At 40.3% G+C, this 18608-nt stretch overlaps 1 protein-coding gene across 6 annotated transcripts in view; it reads right to left on the reverse strand.

The window, feature by feature from the left end:
- RALGPS2 (Ral GEF with PH domain and SH3 binding motif 2) overlaps positions 1-18608 on the reverse strand; it is a 257998-nt gene that overhangs the window by 218841 nt on the left and 20549 nt on the right. For 4 of the 6 annotated variants that reach the window (XR_002324019.2, XM_020984311.2, XM_020984310.2 and 1 more), the window contains exon 1: positions 1246-1334. The exons of 1 other annotated variant lie outside the window; for it this stretch is intronic. The gene's annotated coding sequence lies outside the window, so the exon portion shown is untranslated. Of the gene's footprint in view, positions 1-293; positions 375-1245; positions 1335-18608 lie in introns of those variants that run through there. One more of the 6 variants, XM_020984307.2, reaches the window with a different exon arrangement.

Here is an 18608-nt window from a genome sequence, read left to right on the forward strand (position 1 = left end):
AAGAGTAGATCTGTCTATGGATATAAACACACCAAAGTCTGACAACTGGTAAACAAAGGTCCCTATGGCAACCACAGGGTTGAAACGAATCGAGGTCACAAAAGAGATAAAACTCTCGATTCTCATTTTATACCCTCACTTCATCTTTTAAGAAGTTAATACGATATATGGTGTTTCTCAACCTGAAATTCCATGTTTGCACTCCCCCTCCCCTCCACACCGTCTACCACCAAAGCTGTTTCTTCCTCCTTCCCTCTAGCTCGCCAAACAAATTAGCATTTGTACTAAGGTACCTCCTATCACCGCGCAGCTTCTTCCCAAACACACGCCCACGTTCACAGAAACTGGCCCTGCCTGCACCGAACCCACCGTGCTTACAGAAAAGGGGGTTCAACTAGAGGGTAGACGGAGGCTGCTTAGCTAGCAGCATCGCTGCTTCCCATTCTGAGGAAGCGAAGGTGGGGCTCCCCCGCACCCCGGCTCAGCCCACCCTCCCCAGGGGGTCCGACCCAGCCACTCCACTACAACGGAATGGGGGACGGCTCCCTTTGCCCACTCGGGCTGAAATGAGTCAGGAATCTTCTCTTCCGACAAGTGCCCCGCTCGGGTGTTAATTGAGAGGCTCGGGAGGGAGGAGCGTGCCCACTCCCACCCCCCTCCGACCTCTCCCGGTGCAGAGGCTCGAGCTGACCGCCCGCCTCCGGGGCGGCGGGGTGCACACGAGCAATCCGGGGCTGGGCGCAGCCGGGCAACAGGTCAGACGGAGCCGGGAGCGGGAGGACTGGGATGGAGCCCCACTCCCGGACAGGTCACGGCACCCGGGGGGGTGGGGAGGCGGCGAAGGGTCCAGCGACGGGGGCGTGGTCCGGCGGCCCGGACCCTCCCTCCCCCCTCGGCACACCTGCACGGCACCGGCGGCCACGCCGGGGGAGGAGGAGAAGCGTCCAGGTCACTCCCGAGACAATGCTCCCGCGGCGGGGGGAGGGGGACCGGCGGCGACGCGGCGGGGGGGTCCAAGGAGGGGGCACTGAGGAGGGGGCCCCGCTCGCCCCGCCCCCCCACGCCGCAGCCCCCCACCCTCCTGAAGCGGCTTCTCCGAGCCGAGGCCGCGCCTGGGCCCCGCAGATAAACAGCCTGCGGCTGCGGCGGCGTCTCTCCCCGGGAAGATGGGGCCGAGGAGCCGCCGCCGCCATTCCCTCGGAGCGGCCCGCTCCCACTCCCACAGGCGGCTCGGCGGACACTGACCTGTGCGGCCGCAGCCGCCGCCTCAGAGAATGGACCCACGACGCCGGCCCGGCCCGGGGGCGGCTGCCGCTCCTGCTGCCGCTGCCGCTCCTCTTGCTCCGCCGCCGCCGCCCGCCGCCTCCTCCCGGGGTAGCGCTCCCCGACCGTCGCCGGCGCGATCTCTCATTCAGCTCCAGCCACTGCCACCGCCGCCGCTCGGGGGAGGGGAGTGTGCAGGATCCACCCCGGACGCTCTGGGGGGTGGGAGGGGGAGGGGGCAGGGTGCGCGCGAGCGAAGGACCGAGTGTGCGAGCGTGGGAGCGCGCGATGGGGGGCGGGAGGCGGAGGGAGGAGGCCGGAGCCGGCGGTGGCCGGGGGCGCGCCCTGGGGCACGTGCGCGCGCTCGCTGACACCAACTGAGCCCTTTCGGGCTTGCAGAGGGAGGGAGTGCGGCCGGGCCCGGCCGAGGCGGTGGCTCCCTCGTGCCTCCCCAACCCACCCACCCGCCACGCTTGCGAGCCTCCTGCGGGCAAGTCCAACGGCGGGCAGGGTGACTGTTGTGCGTGGCTCGAGGCCAGCAGCCACAACTACCTGCAAAGTCCGCCCCAACCCCGAGGAAAGAGGAGAGGCGGGGTCCACTACCCACTCAGGATGGGGAGACACGCTCAGGTTCCACGGTGGGAGCAGCCGGGGTGTGGTGGGCGCTGCAGAGCTGGCAGGTTGAGCCGGCGTGCTATTGCCATCCTCCCTAACTACCTGATCTCCACGCAGTCAAAGGCTGGCGGGATCCCACCCACCCCGAGATTCAGCCTTCCCCCGGGACCCGTGCAAAACACGTCACGTTGCAGCGCGAGTTTTAAGAACTGCTCATTTCGTGCCTAGGGGCTCCCCACGGCTGCCCCAGAAGTCCTAATCCTCAGTGATGCGTCGGACTGCATTTAGGACTTCGGGATGGAGGGGGCGGTAATGGGAGGGAAGAAATGGAGGAATTAAGAGCCAGGCCTACTTGGGCACTCTGCAAGATAATTCGCTTTAATGAGTATGTGAGAAGAAATGTGGTCTCCCCCCTTCTGGGTCTTGGTATAATGATTTCCAGGTGAATAAGATTAGCACATCATTGTAGGAGCGTGTCGCTGAATATAGATAGGGGTAATAAAATTGCACTGGTTAATTGGCTTTTCTCTAGAACTGAAAAGAAAATGAAGTTGGTCTGAAATGTGGACGGGTTTGATTTTTAAAAGTTGCAGTTTGTGGAGTGCCCTGATTAAAATCGGCTCCACTTTAATGCAGCGTGGTGGTAAATAGATGTTTTAAATGAGCTACCTTATATTTGCTATAATTTAGACCATTTGGGAATGGATAATTACTAGAGGAACCACATGTTTTTCTTTCTGTGCTGCACATCTACCATAAAACATGGAAGGAATTCAGTGTACCATCACTGTATAAAAATAGAAATTGACCAGAAATGGAGCTTCCAGTTATTTTCTGTAGCTCCATAATAAACATTAGGTAGAAGCAGACTAGCTTGCATTTTCCTCAGTACCTGCCTAGTGCCATAACACTTCATTCTAACAGGCAAAACAAGGATGTCCTTCATCCCAGGGTCTAAATGATGGATGCTTCTGCCAAAGCCTCCCAAGAAGAAGCCAGGCCAAAGAGGACACACCTCAAACGGGAAAGGAAAGACAATTAAGAAAGAAAAAGGCCTTCAAAGGAATTTATGGGACAGGGGTAGAAAACAAAAACAGCAGGAGACAAAAGTCAGACAAAAAGTTATAAATAAAAAATTGAAGGAAAAAATGACATACAGGTATAAGGAAAGATATATATGATACCATGTACCTATACATGTAAATTGCTTCAAAGAAAAAAAAACTTGCAGCTTAAATTAGCACTTTAGAAAAAAGAAAGCCCCCTTCCTAGTTATGAGTTTGAAAGCACTGAGTAAATGTTTAGTCTTCTGTGAATGTTGGTACATAATTAAGAAAAAGGTGGCTGGCTTTGTGCCAACCACAATACATATCTAATTATTACAAATAATTAACAATTATTGATCAGGCAATAAGAAAACTAGGGGAAAAATGTTAATACTGATGGGTAAATACCCATAACTAAACTTAAACTTGAATTTGGCTTTCATAGACATAGAAATGATCCTGTGTTCTTACATCTACAAGTAATTTTCAGAGTTTAGGATAAAGCCAATGAAGTTTTCAAATGGGCTTGGATGAAAGGCTTTGTGGTTCATGGAGCTAAGGAAGCAGTGGTTTAGGATGGCAGGGCTCTGTCTATTCATTCTTAACTGTAGCTGATTATCTGAATCTGGGTGAGTCATTCAAATTCTTTGTTTCTCAATGAGATAAGCTCTAAAATGAGATTTAGTTCTGTTAACCTGCATAGTAAGCAATCAGTAAATTTTTGTTGAATTTACAGTTTGGTAAAGTGAATAATATATGAAATGATTATTAAAAAGGTTCTTATTTAGTTTCATGCCTTTTAATTTTTGTGTGACAGTTACCTTGGTATTTAGTTGTCTTGGTAACATTTCTGTTCCTTTTAATCCATTGACCAGAAAATGTTAAATAATGGCTGTTTACATTAAAAAAAAACCTTTTAAGTGTGCCTACTATTTTTTAAATAGAGCATTTCTTCTTTTTAAACTCTGTATTGTGTATTCCATTTCCTTATGTCATTATGCAGAAAAAAGGTATATGAAGTCCTAATGTATAAAATACAAATGCCCTTAGCAAATAAAAATCAGTAGGAATGCAATACAACTAAAAGTTCCAGGGTCATCACCATATTTCTAAAGAAGTATTATGTAACGATTGTGTTACCATCATTCAAAATTATTTCAGTAGGTAAGCCAAGGAACTCACTTAGATATGCAACAGATAATTGTGGAGATAAGAGACCACCACTAGCAAAAAGAAAACAAATTGACCAGAATTAAGTCTGCTAGTTAATTTCTATAGCTCCATATACTAAAGAGAAGAATTGGTCAGTTTCATCTTGTTATAGTTGTTAAAGAAAGCTAGACAATAAAGCTTATTACTGTAGTAATAGACCCCTTGCAAACAGTAGAATTACGGAAATAGACATAACGTTTATTCGGTAAGTTTTAACAATTTTTTTTTCACTTCAGTAGCATTAAAATCAGTATCATCAAGAAATATGGTGGACCATTTAAGTTAATTTTCCAAGTACCTGGTCACTTTAAAGTGACAAAATTTATTTTAATTTCTTTTGATGGAAATTTATCTAAAATATTACATATTTTCCTACCTTCTTGTACAGAGTATTCCAAAACAATTTAACCTTTTCTTGAGGATGTTATTCAAGTCAGCAAACATTAAGCATCTGATTTGTTCAGTGTTCAATGGTAGACCATAGGAATACTGAAGGCAAAAAATGAAAATAGTCTTTGCCCTCAGTTTGTATGCTACTGGGCAGAAACAATATGAACTCGAATAAATTAAGTGCAAGAACAACCAAAAGAGAAGAGAAAAAACAAGCACTAACAACTAGGGGAATGAGGGAAGCCTTCTATAAGGCAATGATTCAAAGAGACAGAAATAAGGAGGAAAGACATTTCCAAGCTACTTGAAAGAAACTACTTGTGCAAATGCATAAAGAGGAGATGAGGTACAAAGTTAGAGAAATGTCTACTAGTCCAGTTTGGTTGAAATGCAGACTTCATGTAGCAGTTTGGTATGAAAATAATCTGAAGGATTACCTTTTAGAGTTTATCTCTAATTCATGTCAGAGAGAGATTGTGGAGAGCTCTGAATGCCAAGGTAAAGAGTTTGTATTTCATCCTAGAGGCAATGGAGTACCAGTGAAGGCTTTTTAAGCAAAAGAGAGATGCATTCAGATTTTTATCAGAGGAAAGAAACTGGAAGGAAGGAATCCAATTTGAAGGCTATTGGAACAGTAAAGGTTAAAAAAAAAAGAGGGCCTGAAGCTATGGCTGTTGGGTAGAAAGGAAGAAATAGACAGCTGTGAGAGATGTTTTGGAGGTAAAATTGATAAGACTTGGATGTGGATAGTGAAGGAAAAGTCAACGTTGATGTCCATGTTGAAAACTTGAGTGATGAGAAGAGTGTCTTCTCAACAGAGAAAGGAAAGTTGGGAAAGCAGCAAGATGAGTTCCATTTTGGACATGCAGAGTTTGAGCTCCATAAGGGGAAGAGACCTCCAGCATGCAGTTTAATGGTGTTTGAGTAAAGTTCAAGAGCAAGGCTGGGACTGTGTGCGTAACTCTGGGAGTCATCTGAATAGAAATGATACTTGAATCCATGGGATGTATTGAGCTTTCCCGGAGAGAAAAGTCGGTCCAAAACCAAATCTTGGGAAATACCTACCTTAAGAAGCTAGAAAAGGGATGGTGATCGAGCAAGGAAAATAAGAAAGAACAGTCTGGGTGCAGTTAGGTAGTACAGTGGATAGAGCACTGGCCCTGGAGACAGGAGGACCTGAGTTCAAATCCAGCCTCAGTCACTTTACACTTACTAGCTGTGTGACTCTGGCAAGTCACTTAACCCCATTGCCTAGCGCAAAAAAAAAAAAAGAAAGAAAAAAGAGAGTAAGAAAGAACAATCAGACAGGTAGGAAGCCACCAGGACAGCAGTGTCAGAGAAGCCAAGGGAGAGAGTATATGGAAGGACAGAGTAGTCAGCAGAATCAGAATGTACAGTGAGGTCTAAAAGGATGAGGAATGAAAAAAGCTATTGAAATTAGCATTTAAGAGAAATTGTTAATAACTTCAGACCAGTTTCTGTAAAATGATGGGTTAGGAATGGTAATGGTGATATCTAGCATCTATAGAGCACTTGAAGGTTTACACGAGTTTTACAAATATCTCATTGGTTCTTACAGCAGCCCTGGAAGGTAAGTTCTATTATTGGCCCCATTTTACAGATGAGTAAGGGCAACTATGTGACACAGTGGATATAGCACCAGACCTGGAGTCAGGAAGACTCATCTTCACGAGTTCAAATCTGGCCTCAGACACTTACTAGCTGTGACCCTGGGCAAGTCCTGTATGCTTCATCTATAAAATGGGCTGGAGAAGGAAATGGCTAACCACTCATATCTTTGCCAAGAAAACCTCAAATGGGGTCATGAAGAGCCACGAAGGGGTCAGACAGGACTGAAATGACTAAACCAAAACAGATGGGGGAACTTAGAGGTCAAGTGACTTGCTCAAGGTCATACACTTAGTTAAGTATCTGCGACCAGATTTGAATTCAAGTCTCCCTGACTCCGGATCCAGCGCTTTGTGCACTGTACCAACTAGGAATCCAAATTGCAAGGGATTTAGAAATAAGTGGGTGATTAGAAAGTGGAGGCAGCAAGTACAGAAGATGGGGAAGAGATAATGGGGACTTTAACAGTGACCACAGCATAAAATAGTAGAATGGTCACTGGTTTTGGAATCACGGGGCTTGCATTCAAATCCTAATTTCTGTTAGCTTTTGCCTATGTGATCTTGGAGAATTCACTTAACCATTCTGAGCCTCAGTTTCCTCACCTATAAAATAAGGAGGTTGAGCTGGGTGGTCTCTTAAGGTTCCTTCTATAGTTCTAGATACTATAATCACTATGAAAACCAACCCTTCTAGAGCTAGTGAGATACAATCCGTTTTTGCTTCTACATTAAATGTCCCCAGATTACTGTGCTTTTTGAAGTTTTTGTATCTAGTTTGTAAAATAGTTTTTCTGTGTTCCTTCTTTTCAGTTCTTCTCCTTTGCTGCAGTACATCTGCCTTTAGCAACAGCTGCCCCTCCTGGCCTCCTTAATATGGGTTTCTCATCTGCCTTAGCCTGGGAAATCTCATGAGCAAACACGTTCAATTGATGCCTATGAGTAAGTCCGTTCTGAGTGAGGGCCTGAGAAACTAGGCTGTGACTTAAATATGCTTTAGTGTTTTCATTTTCTTAACATCTTTTTGGTTGTTTGGAGGTCTTTTTTGTCTTGCTTACTTCCTTGTTATCTGCTGTTGATTTTTCCACAAAAGGAACATGTGAATAACCAAGGTATTGTTGTAGTCTGTATTCTTTTTTAGTCATTTCTGCAAAATTAGAATCTTTGTCAATGTTTTTGCAATAATTATTTTGAAAATGGAAATTTTTTAAAAATTTGTTATCATATATATTATCATACAAATTATTATTCTACATAACCGTCATGGCAAAAAGCAAGATTAAACATTCAAAAGGGAACTTGAATTAAAGATAAACTCTAAAAGGTAATCTCCACGGATCTTGGATGACTTTACATCTAATTCTTCCCCATGTTCATTGTCTCTGATTTCTCTCCTTGCCTATCGACTTGCTCCTTGAAATACTTGAACCAGAACATGGAAGTTAATGAGGATAAAATGACTTGCATTATCTTACAGGGTTGTTTAGGAAAAAGAATGTTGTAAACCCTAAGTACTGCATAAATGTAAGCTACTATTATCATATCTATGTCCAGGAAAATAGTCAGGTCATTGATTTCTTTCTTCAGCATATCTCTTATGATCATTCCTTCCTTTTCATTCCTACAACCAGACTCCCAATTCACCATCTCAATTGCCTAGAGTATAGCAATAACCTGAAAACACCTCTCTGCTTCTCCAGTTAATATAAAAAATACATTTAGCACATTAATAACAGAACAATTATGAGGGTCTACAAATATTGAACATAAAAATATTCTTTCCTGCCTTATTTTGCATTTGTAAAAATGTATTCAAGAGCAAGAGTACTTTCAAGAAGCTGAAAACATCTAAAAATCATTATGTCAGTAGGAGGAATTAAATGGAAAAAATGGCATCAGCTCCTGTTCCTCATCTTGCCCATTCAAGCACATTAAAAGTGTATTGCAGAAGATAATGTTCTGCTAAGAGTATTATGCAATAATAAAATTGTGTATATCATATTATAGATGGGAAAGCCCTCCTGCTCAATTACTGAATCCATTTCTCTGCAGGAAAGCAATACTCTCTATTGGCTTTATCATTCAAAGAGGAATATTTATAATCCTAGAAATTAGTGAGACTAAGCATTTTCAAGCCCTCTTGTTAGCAATACTAAAGCCACATTCAAGTATTAATTAATTTCCTCAGAGAAAGGCTAGCTCCTCATTCTTAGCCATTTCGTTACATCTGATATTAAATTGAAAGCTATTTTATCCCAGGGTCATGGATCTAGAAATGGAAGGGACTTTAGAGGTTACCCTATCACTTGAAGTGTTCAACTTATAAAAACAGAAGTCATAATAAAAATTAGTTACCAATTGATGAGAAATTAGAACTCACTGAAAATATGACAACAATAATAAACTAAGATTTCTGTAAGCAGGTCATCTGTTTTTAAAACATTTATTACTGATTACTGTTATGAACCTAAAAGAAAACTTTTAGAGAAACACAGGTTTAAATACCATTTTCTTGTCATTATTATGCTGCACCATCAAAATGGATTTAGAAATAAGTTCTTGAATCTATAAAATAAAAATAATTTTATACTAGACACTTAAACATATATATTAGTCATTACTTCACATCATATTTAAGGGTGAGGTGGGGGGGGTAAAGGATGAAGACCTGGGAACTCTATGTGTTTAGGGAACTCCAGGTGTGAAAACTCCCTATACCAATGTATGTAACTTCTAATCTTAGGTGCCTGCAGCTACTGTGTGCTGGAGGTCGGACTTAAATTCAGGTCTTTGTAACTCCAGAGTAGACCTTCTTTGCACTTTATTCAGAATAAAAAAATTGTCAAGCTAATTAATTTCTCATATCTAATTTTCATCTCTCACAGGCACTATTTTTACCAGTTTCCCAGATGCACTCTCTCCCTACTGCAATCCATCCAATGTTCCTACAAGATTCCAGCGTAATCATCCTACTGCACAGATGTGATCATGTCACCTAACTTCCAAAAAATCCATCTGTGGCTCCCTATTGCCTACTGAAGGGCTTTCGTGTGAAATCAGTTAATCAACAAGCATTTATTAAGTGCTTACTGTGTAACAGGCAGTGTGATAGGTATTGGGGATTCAAAGACAAAACACAGCCTTGGCTCTGAAGGAACTTGTATTCTATAAAGAGAAACAAACTATGTAAATGTAAGTAGATATAAAATATATACAAGATAAATACTAGGTCATTGGGGAGGATTGGTGGGATAAAAGTTGGCATTAACGGCTGGGGTAATCAAAAAAAAGTCTCATTTCAAGGTGGTGCTTGAGTTGAGTTTTAAAGGAGGCTGGGGATTCCAGGAGGCAGAGATGAGGAGGAGGACATTCTAGGTATGAAGAACAAAGAGAAAGCTAGTCTGGCTGGACCAAAAAGTTCATGAAGGGGAACAATGTTATAATGAGTCAGGAAAGGTAGACTGGAGCCAGATTGTAAAGGGTTTTAAGTGACAAAAAGAAGAGTTTTTATTTGATCATAGAGGCAACAGGGAAACTGGAGCTTCTTCGAAAAAAGAGTGACAGTCTGACCTGTGCTTTAGGAAAATCACTTTGGCAGCTGTATGCAGGATAGATAGGAAAGATAAGAGACCTGAAAGGCAAAGAGAGAAAGTAGGAGACTTTCACAATAGTCCATGTAAGAGCTATGGATAGTGTGACCCAGGTGTTGGCTCTGTGACTCTCTCCCTAAGCGTGCCACTCCTCTTGATTTCCCTGTTTCTGTTGAGGACATCACCATCCTTTTAGGATCATGGTATCACAAATTTAAAGCTAAAAGGAACCTTAGATAAAATATAATCCAACCTCTTCATTTTATAAATTTTAAAACCAAGGCCTGGAAATGTTAAATGATTTGCCCCAAGGCACACAAGGGTGTAGATGAAATTTCCTGTACACAATTACAACTTTAGTGTCATCCTCAACTCTTTGGCCTTCCTCACCTCCAATGTCAAGTCAAGAGACAAGTCTCATTGACTTTATCTCCATGGCATCTTTCATTCCCTTCTCTCTGCTCAACAAGTACCCCGGTATAGCAACCTTTTATCCCTTTTTGCCTAGACTATTGCCTCCTAAATGGTCTCCCTGTTGATACATGAGAAAATATTATGAAAAAAAATTATTCAATGTAATTAAATGGTCCTATATCTATAAAAACATACTGACAAAGAGAAAATTAACAAAGTGAGTGAGAGGCATCATGGTAGAGTGGATGGAGTCCTGGATTTAGAAGACCTGTATTCAGATTCAGTTTATGACACCAGCTATGTGACCATAGGCAAGTTATGTAATTTCTCAACCTCAGGAAACTCCCTTCGACTTATCTAATAAGTAGGACACAGGTTGTGTTGGTAGAGGGAGTTCCTACATTGATAAAATCATAAATCCTTAGTGTATTGATGGATGTATAATAAATTGAGTATGATATTTTAAAAAAATTAAAAATTAAAGTAAAAAATGTTGATAACTAAAGAAGTAAATAAAATTAAATATCGTTGAACTGATGAGACAAAATTGAGAAATTGTTAGTGAATGTTACAAAAAAACAAATGAAAATGGAAAATGTCAATTTATAATACAAAAAAGGAAAAAATATCAGAAAGTACTATGCAATTATAAGCCTATAAAAGTGAGAATTTAATGAAAATAAACATTTACAAAAATATAGAATGTATCAAAATGGGAAAAAGGAATATTATGCAACCTTATATCAGAAAAGACATAAAGCAATCCATAAACAGACTACTAAAAAAAAAATTCATCAGATTGATTTATAAGTATATCATATCAAAAATTTAAAGTGCAAGTTATTACCTGTGCTATTCAAATTGCTCTCAGTGACCATGAGAGAAATACACTATTGAAATCCTCTTATGACTCAAATGTGATTCTGATACCCAAACTAGTAAGCAAGAAAGCAGAGAAAGATAATAAAAGATAACTATTGCTAATTAAAATGAATGCAAATAAATAAAATTTTAGCCAACACATTAAAACTATATCAAAAATCATTATTTGCAAGTTTGTTTTATACCAAGGATAATTCAACATTAGATAAATAATTAGCGTAGTTATATAAAAATGGCCAAAACTATGCAATTTTATTATCAAACACAGGAAAAGCCTCTGAGACAGCACAGCACTCTAAGATCAAAAAAGCATAATGAGGTAAGGATCCTTCTTTAATATGACCAAAAATGTATTCTTTTGAAACCCAAAGGCCATTACTTGCAACAATGAAACATTAGAAACTTTCTCAATAGGTAGTAAACCAAGGGTGTCCCTTCCTTTTTGCCACTAATTTTGGTATCATCCTAGACATGCTAATAATGGTAATAATACAAGAAAAATAAAGGCAAAGAGAAGAAAAATACCTATGTCCCAATAAGAAGATAGTTTTCTTAGGAAAAACCCTTGAGAATTAGTCAAGAAATTAATCAGAATCAATAGTTTCATAGAGTAGCAGGTTACAAAATCATAAAAATCATCATATTACTAAAAAAAAATAGGAGTAAACAAATTTCATTCAAAATTTCTCCAAAATGCATTTTCTACTGGGACATAGACATTCATCACCTGCAGTCCTTGTGAGATGGAGGACTACCAGGCTTTGCCATTTACCCTATCATCTCCAGCCCCCCAGGCACTGCCATTTATCCTTCTAATGCTCCCTAAGACCTCCCCAGTACTTGCAATCCACCCCACAGTTACTTCTATAAAATATCTGGCCCTTCCTTTCTATTGGCCCTGCAGGTGAATTCTCTTGAATGTGTTGACTCCTTCTACTGAAGTGTGAATTCCTTGAGAGCAGGGAATGTCTTGATTTTTCTCTTTGAATCCCCAGCTTTTAGCACATTGCTTGGCACATTAAGTAAGTGCTTAATAAACAAGTTTTTAAAGGAACAATAATATGGATGAAGAATTCAGAGAACTATAGGAAGACATTTATGAACTGATGCAAAGTGAAGAAGATACAAGAGAAGTATGGGCTAAATGGCTCTAATAACAAAGAGAGAACGCTAAAAAAAATTCAGATAAAATGTAATGGCCAATGTTGATGCTAGGTGGATGGTATTGGAACACACTTCTTTCTTTTCTCTGTAAAGAGGTGGTAGATGGCATGTGGAATGTTATATTATCAGGAGTGATTGTTATATTGGATAGTTTTGCCCAACTGTTGTTGTTTCTGTTTTGTTTTTATAAGAGTAAGGAGGTTTATTGGGAAGTAAAGACTGGAGGTCTTCCTTGCTATTTCCTGATATTCTGAGGATAACAAGGGAGTATGAGGGGTATGGTGACCATTGTTTTCCAATTCTCTTAACACATTCAACTTTCTGATTCTCATTTATAATTCCCTGTGTATCATATGATGGAGCCTATACATTGATTAAGCACCTGGTATGTGCCAGGCATTGTGCTAAGCAATGGGGATACAAAAAGAGGCAAAAGAAACCCAGCCCCTTGCCCTCAAGGAGCTTACAATTTAATGGAGAGACAATATGCAGATAATATATACAAAGTAAACCATATACAGGAAAAATAGGAAATATTTAAGAGAGGGAAGGGCCTAGAATAGAGGCTTTGGGAAGGGCTTCCAATAAAAGATGGGACTTTAACTGAGATTTAAAGGAAGCCAGGGAAGTCATTAGTTGTAGCAGAGAAGGGAGAGTGTTTCAGGCAGGGAGGTACAGTCAAAGAAAATGCCCAAAGCCTAAAGATTAAGTGTCTTCTTCATGAAACAGCCAGAAAGCCAATGTCACTGGATTGGAGGGTATGTATCAGAGAGAAAGGTGTAAGAAGATTGGAAAGGTTAGAGGGGGCTATATTATGAGGGTCTTTGAATGCCAACCAGAGTATTTTTATTCGATCCTAGAGGTGATAGGGAGGTGCTCAAATTTATTGAGTAGGGGAGTGACTGTTTAGGAAAATCACTTCAGTGGCTGAATGGAAAATGAATCAGAGGCAGATCCACCAGCAGGCTATTACAATAGTCCAGGTGTGAGGTGATGAGAGCCTGCCTGAGAATGGTGGCCTTGTCAGAGGGAAGAAGGGGATATATTTGAGAGTTGTTGCAAAGGCAAAATCGACAGGCCTTGGCAACAGCATTGTTATGGGTGGGGGTGGGGGGAAAGAGAGAGAGATAGTGAGGAATCCAGGATGACTCCTAGGTAGTAAGCCTAAGGAACTGGAAGAATAGTGTTGCCCTCTACCATAATAGGAAAGGTTCGGAGGGAACTTAAGGGGAAAGAAAATGGGTTCCATTTTGGACATACTGAGTTTAAAATGTCTACAAGACATCCATTTCAAGATGTCTGAAAGGTAGTTGGAGATGTGAGGTTAGAGGTCCAGAGAGCATTTGGGACAAAAAAAAGGTAGATTTGAGAACCATCGGCATAGAGACAGTAATAATCGGAGTTGATGAAATCACTAAGTGAGGTAGCATAGAGGGAGAAGACAAGTGGGCCCCTAACTGAACCTTTACATCGGTGATAATTTTCAGTTCTTTTTAGACTATACTATTCAATGTCTTGCAGCCATTTTATACCACCAAAACAATATTGGTATTTAAATGGATAATTTTTATTATATTAAATTTAAAAGGTTTTGTACAAATGAAACAAATGTAGCCAACATCAGAAGGAAAGCAGAAATTTGGGGGAAAATTTTATAGATGGATTCTCAGATAAAGGTCTCCTGTCTCAAATATCTAATGAGCTTTGTCAAATCTGTAAAAATATGAGTCATTCCCCAATTGATAAATGGTCAAAGGATATGAACAGGCAGTTTTCTGATGAAGAAATCAAAACAATTTATAGTCATACAAAATGCTCCAAATGATTATTGATTAGAGAAATGCAAATTAAAACAACCTTGAGATATCCTTTTACACCTATCATAGGCTAAGCTGTGGAAAAATCGGGATAGTAATTCACTGTCTGTGGAACTGTGAACTGATCCAACTACTCTGGAGAGCATTTTGGAATTATGCCCAAAGATTTATTAAACTGCCTGTACCCTTTGACCCAGCAATACCACTACCAGGTTTGTTTCACAAGATGGTTAGGGAAAAAGGAAAAGAACCTGTATATTCTAAGATGTTCATAGTAGCTCTCTTTGTAGTGGCAAAAAACTGGAAATTATGACCATGCCCATCAATTGAGGAATGACTAAACAAGTTATGGTATATGATTGTGATGGAATACTACTGCTATAAGAAATTTTGAGCTCAGTGATCTCAGAAGAACATAATAGACTAGCATGAAATAACAAAGAGTGAAATGAGCAGAACCAAGAGAATGTTGTAGACAGTAACAACAGTCTTATTTTAAGAACACCTTTGAGTGACTAAGTCATTTTGACTATTACAAATACCTAAATTAACTACAAAGAACATATGAAGGACATATGCATTCAGAGAAAGAAATGATAAATAGAAGTGTGTATAGAATGGTTTTACATATACATATATATAGATATATAGATATAGATACACACACATACACATGCACATGTGTTTGTGTTTAATGGTAGCCATCTCTAGGGCATGGGTGGGGGTAGAGAGGGAAGAAAAAAAGGAAAAAAAGAGAAAGGGTTTTTTTAAAGTGATAGCACTATGTTAAAAAAAAAAAAAGAGATGGGCCTCTGTTTCAGGGTCAAGTTTGGGGTCATTAAAATAACTTGGCAATTTCCCTAAAGCAATCCATCCTGCTCTTCTTCAATAAGATCATAAAGATTAAAATGTTAAAAAAAAAAGTTAAAGCAAAAGTAAAGTGCAGTTAATATTTGTAATATTCAATTTATAAGATCACTATTTGTACAATTCCATTTATAATATCATAAAATCATAGATTAAGAGCTAGAAGGGACCTAACAGGTAAAAACTAACCCCCTCATTTTATAGATGAGTAACCTGAGACCATTTCATTTTGCATTCTGGCCCTATCTTCCCTGAAATATTTAAGGGAATGAATTAGACACCCTACTCACAACTTGGTGATATCAACAAAATTAATAAGCATGCCATCAGTTTCATGGTTGAAGGCTTAGATGAAAATGTTAAACAACACTGAACCTAGGGCTGATGCAGAAGGGTAGAAAGGTTGTTGATTAAACGATATTTTCAGTAACTGCCAGCCAGATTGTTACTAGCCCTTGGTGAGTCATGGTGATTTCTTTGGGCCCACACTTTGCCCATTCCCTACCTTGAGCAATGACTCAGGAAAATTGACAGTGAGGAAAAAGGTTGCTCTGCCAGTAGAAGTTAGAAAAGATCCGAGATGTGTATATATACCACCAACACTGCCCTTCCTCCTCCATCAAACCCAAAAGCACTTTGTCCTTCCAGATTCATCTCTGCTAATGCTACAGCGGACTAGGGAGGGATATGTTATATTTGATCTAGTCCAGAGAAGCCCTAATCACCTCTCTAGAAAATCCCTGTTTGCACTCTCAGGTACATACCTTCCTTATTCACAACTACCAATTCAAGGTACCACTTGCTCTAGTCATGTTTCAAATGAGATGTGAACATTGTTGAATAAAAAGAATGAATTAAAAAAAAATTAGTGTCTGTTACATGCCAAGCACTGTCCTAAGACCTAGGGAATAAAAACAGAAAAAGCAAGATGTAGCCATTCCTCAAGAAGCTTACATTCTAATAAGGGATAACAGCTCACATAAGGTAGTAAATATGCCAGGGAGGGGTGCTTGGTCAGGGAAGTCACAAGAAATTGTGAGTAGAATCATTGAGCAATTGACTGACACATCTTTTCATATCAAATGTTGATTTGATTATTTTTCCCAGAGCTAGTTGGGAGTGGTTTGACTGGGGTAGGGAGCAATAATGTGTCTAAAGTCTAGAAATGTATAGTCAGTAGAAAAAGTCTACAAGCTGACAGTTTAAAAAAAAAAGGTATCTAAACAATTAGGATAAGCATAAGAGGAAAAGTTTAGGAAAAGAGAATTCCCAGATAAGGGAAGGATGTATCCACTATAGATGGCAATAGATTCCTACTGGAAATTGACCTTACCCAAAAAACTCAACCAGTAATATGATTTGGGACCATCCCACTAATGAGATAAGATGGCTTCCTGAATGTCATCAGGAAGTAGCCAGTCTTAAGGTGTAATCAATATAAAATGAATTGTAAGCTTGGACATTGTAACATGCCATGGAAGTATGTCTAAATGAAGAAGGAAAATATAAGGACAAGAGTTAACAGAAGGGTCATTCTGGATTCTAGAAAGAAAAAAAAATAGCATTGCAAAGTAAGAATTTTTCAATATTTCTGTAGCACTGGACAAGGAAAAAAGTGCTCTGGTTTCTAGAAAACTAGCCATCATTGCTTAAACAGAAGTCTCTCTACAATGTGGGATGATACTTTGAGCAGATGACCAGTTCTGTTGTCTGAGCCAGTTCCATCTCTCCAAGTCACACATTTTCATTCTGATTTGCAAATCGGTCTCTTGTTAACTTGAGAACGCCCTGATCACTTCTAATAGGATTGATAAAATTTAATTCCTGAATCTGCAGTGCAGGATAACACAGCTCCCAGACCCAGGGTGACCCCACAAAAGTGTAGTATTCTATTAGACCTAGCCAGAGACATCCAGGCTTCCCTTATATTTATTTTATTATTATTAGCTAATAGAGCATAAGCGAAACCAAACTCAAATTTCATTATGTATTATCAATTCATTTATCCTAGGTAAGGAAAATATTTCATGATCTGAAAATTACCTAAAGATGATTAGATATTGAATTTTACCAATTCTCTTCTTTCAACAGTTCTTCACTTCTAATCACTTTCCCTGGCTTCCTTCAAAATTCAGCTAACCCAAGGCCTTTTTTGTTCCTCTATCTACTAGTGCCTTCTTCCCCTTTCAAATATGCTCTATCTATTCTATATTTATCTTGTATGGTTATTTTCATGTCTCCCCCTTTAGAATGTGAATTCTTTGAGGACATGGACTGTTTTTTACTTTCTTTGTAACACTAGTGTTTAGCATAGTTCCTGGTACATAGTAAGAGCTTAGTAAATGCTTGTTGGCTGACTTGCCCCAACTTCCTCTAAGAATTCAGGCTCTGTAACTCCTGGGTTACTTTCCCCCAGTTCATTCTAGGCTATTTTGTGTAATCAGTTATGAGAATCTCCCAACAAGGCAGCACATTCTATTCCTAGACTATACCAAAGTGAAAAATCCAACAGCAGAGTATTAAATTAAGACATAAAAACTATGTAAATGGCCAAGGAGGGATAATTAAGTAAGAGGACCATTCTAAGGCCCCTCTCTGCCCAATAGACATATGCAACCCTTATTATTGATGGGGATAACTTACACAGACAAGAAAATTCTCCCTCCTGCATATGGCTGTAGGGGCAGGATGAACAAAGGGGCCATTTTTCCCATGTCCTCTCACCATATCCCCAAGGCTTTCATAGAGACTGGATTTGCCTTGGCTCTGGCTCTGGGCCACCAACTCCCACCTCATGGAGTTCATCTCCTTGGTTCTTGGCCTTTGCAATCTCCAATTCCAACGTGCCGAGTACAAGCTACAGTGTTGGAATCTCCTGCTAAGTAGACCATGTCCCAACAACATCAGACTGCTCAAGTTCAACTCTCCATTCACAGAAGCTCAAGAAGGTGCCAGGATTCTCCATTCTGTGCCATTCCCTGTCTGCTTACTTCTTCCTGTCTCACAAGACAGAAAAAACACCCAGGACTTGAGACCATGATCCTCCAACATACTGAAAGTGAGCAGCAATCTCCTTTGATCTGGGTTCCTAATTTATATTTGTGAATCTTTTAACATACAATTTATCTGAAATGTAGAATCATAGACTGCCAGAGAAGAGACCTTAGAAATCACCCACAATAAACCCTGCATTTTACAAGTGTAGCCAAAAGACGTGAAATAACACGGAGATGGTCCCATAGCTAAATAGTGGCTGAACCAAGCCATGAACCCAGTTTTCCTGACTTGTCCTCTTATATCATGTTGGACTTGTGGAGAATGGTCCATCTATTTGACCAGAGAATCACAGCATTTTATTACTGAAAGGCACCTTAGAGGTTCTCTACTGCCACATGACCGTTGCTGTGTTATTTTCTGTGTCATAGGGACTTATTGCAGAAGATAACTGGAAAGTGAAAGGGCACGAAACTTAGACAAGGTGGAAACAGGAAGTATATATCTGATAACTTTCTTGGTGAGATGACCTAAAGGGGACTTTGGAAATAGAACCTTGGTTCACATTACAGGAAGCATGATTCAATAGCTCTTACAGGGTGGGGGTGGGATTAATGTGGTTGATAGAAGTATTAACTGTTAAAACATTTCCTCATTGGCCCCTTATTGGCTGTGTGTGCAGTTGGCAAGGAATCATTCAGTGGCCAGCAGCTGTTCTAACAAGGG

The sequence above is a fragment of the Phascolarctos cinereus genome, unplaced genomic scaffold (genome assembly GCF_003287225.1).
Source record: "Phascolarctos cinereus isolate Bilbo 61053 unplaced genomic scaffold, phaCin_HiC Scaffold_5;HRSCAF=322, whole genome shotgun sequence".
In the NCBI taxonomy this organism is placed as follows: domain Eukaryota; kingdom Metazoa; phylum Chordata; class Mammalia; order Diprotodontia; family Phascolarctidae; genus Phascolarctos; species Phascolarctos cinereus.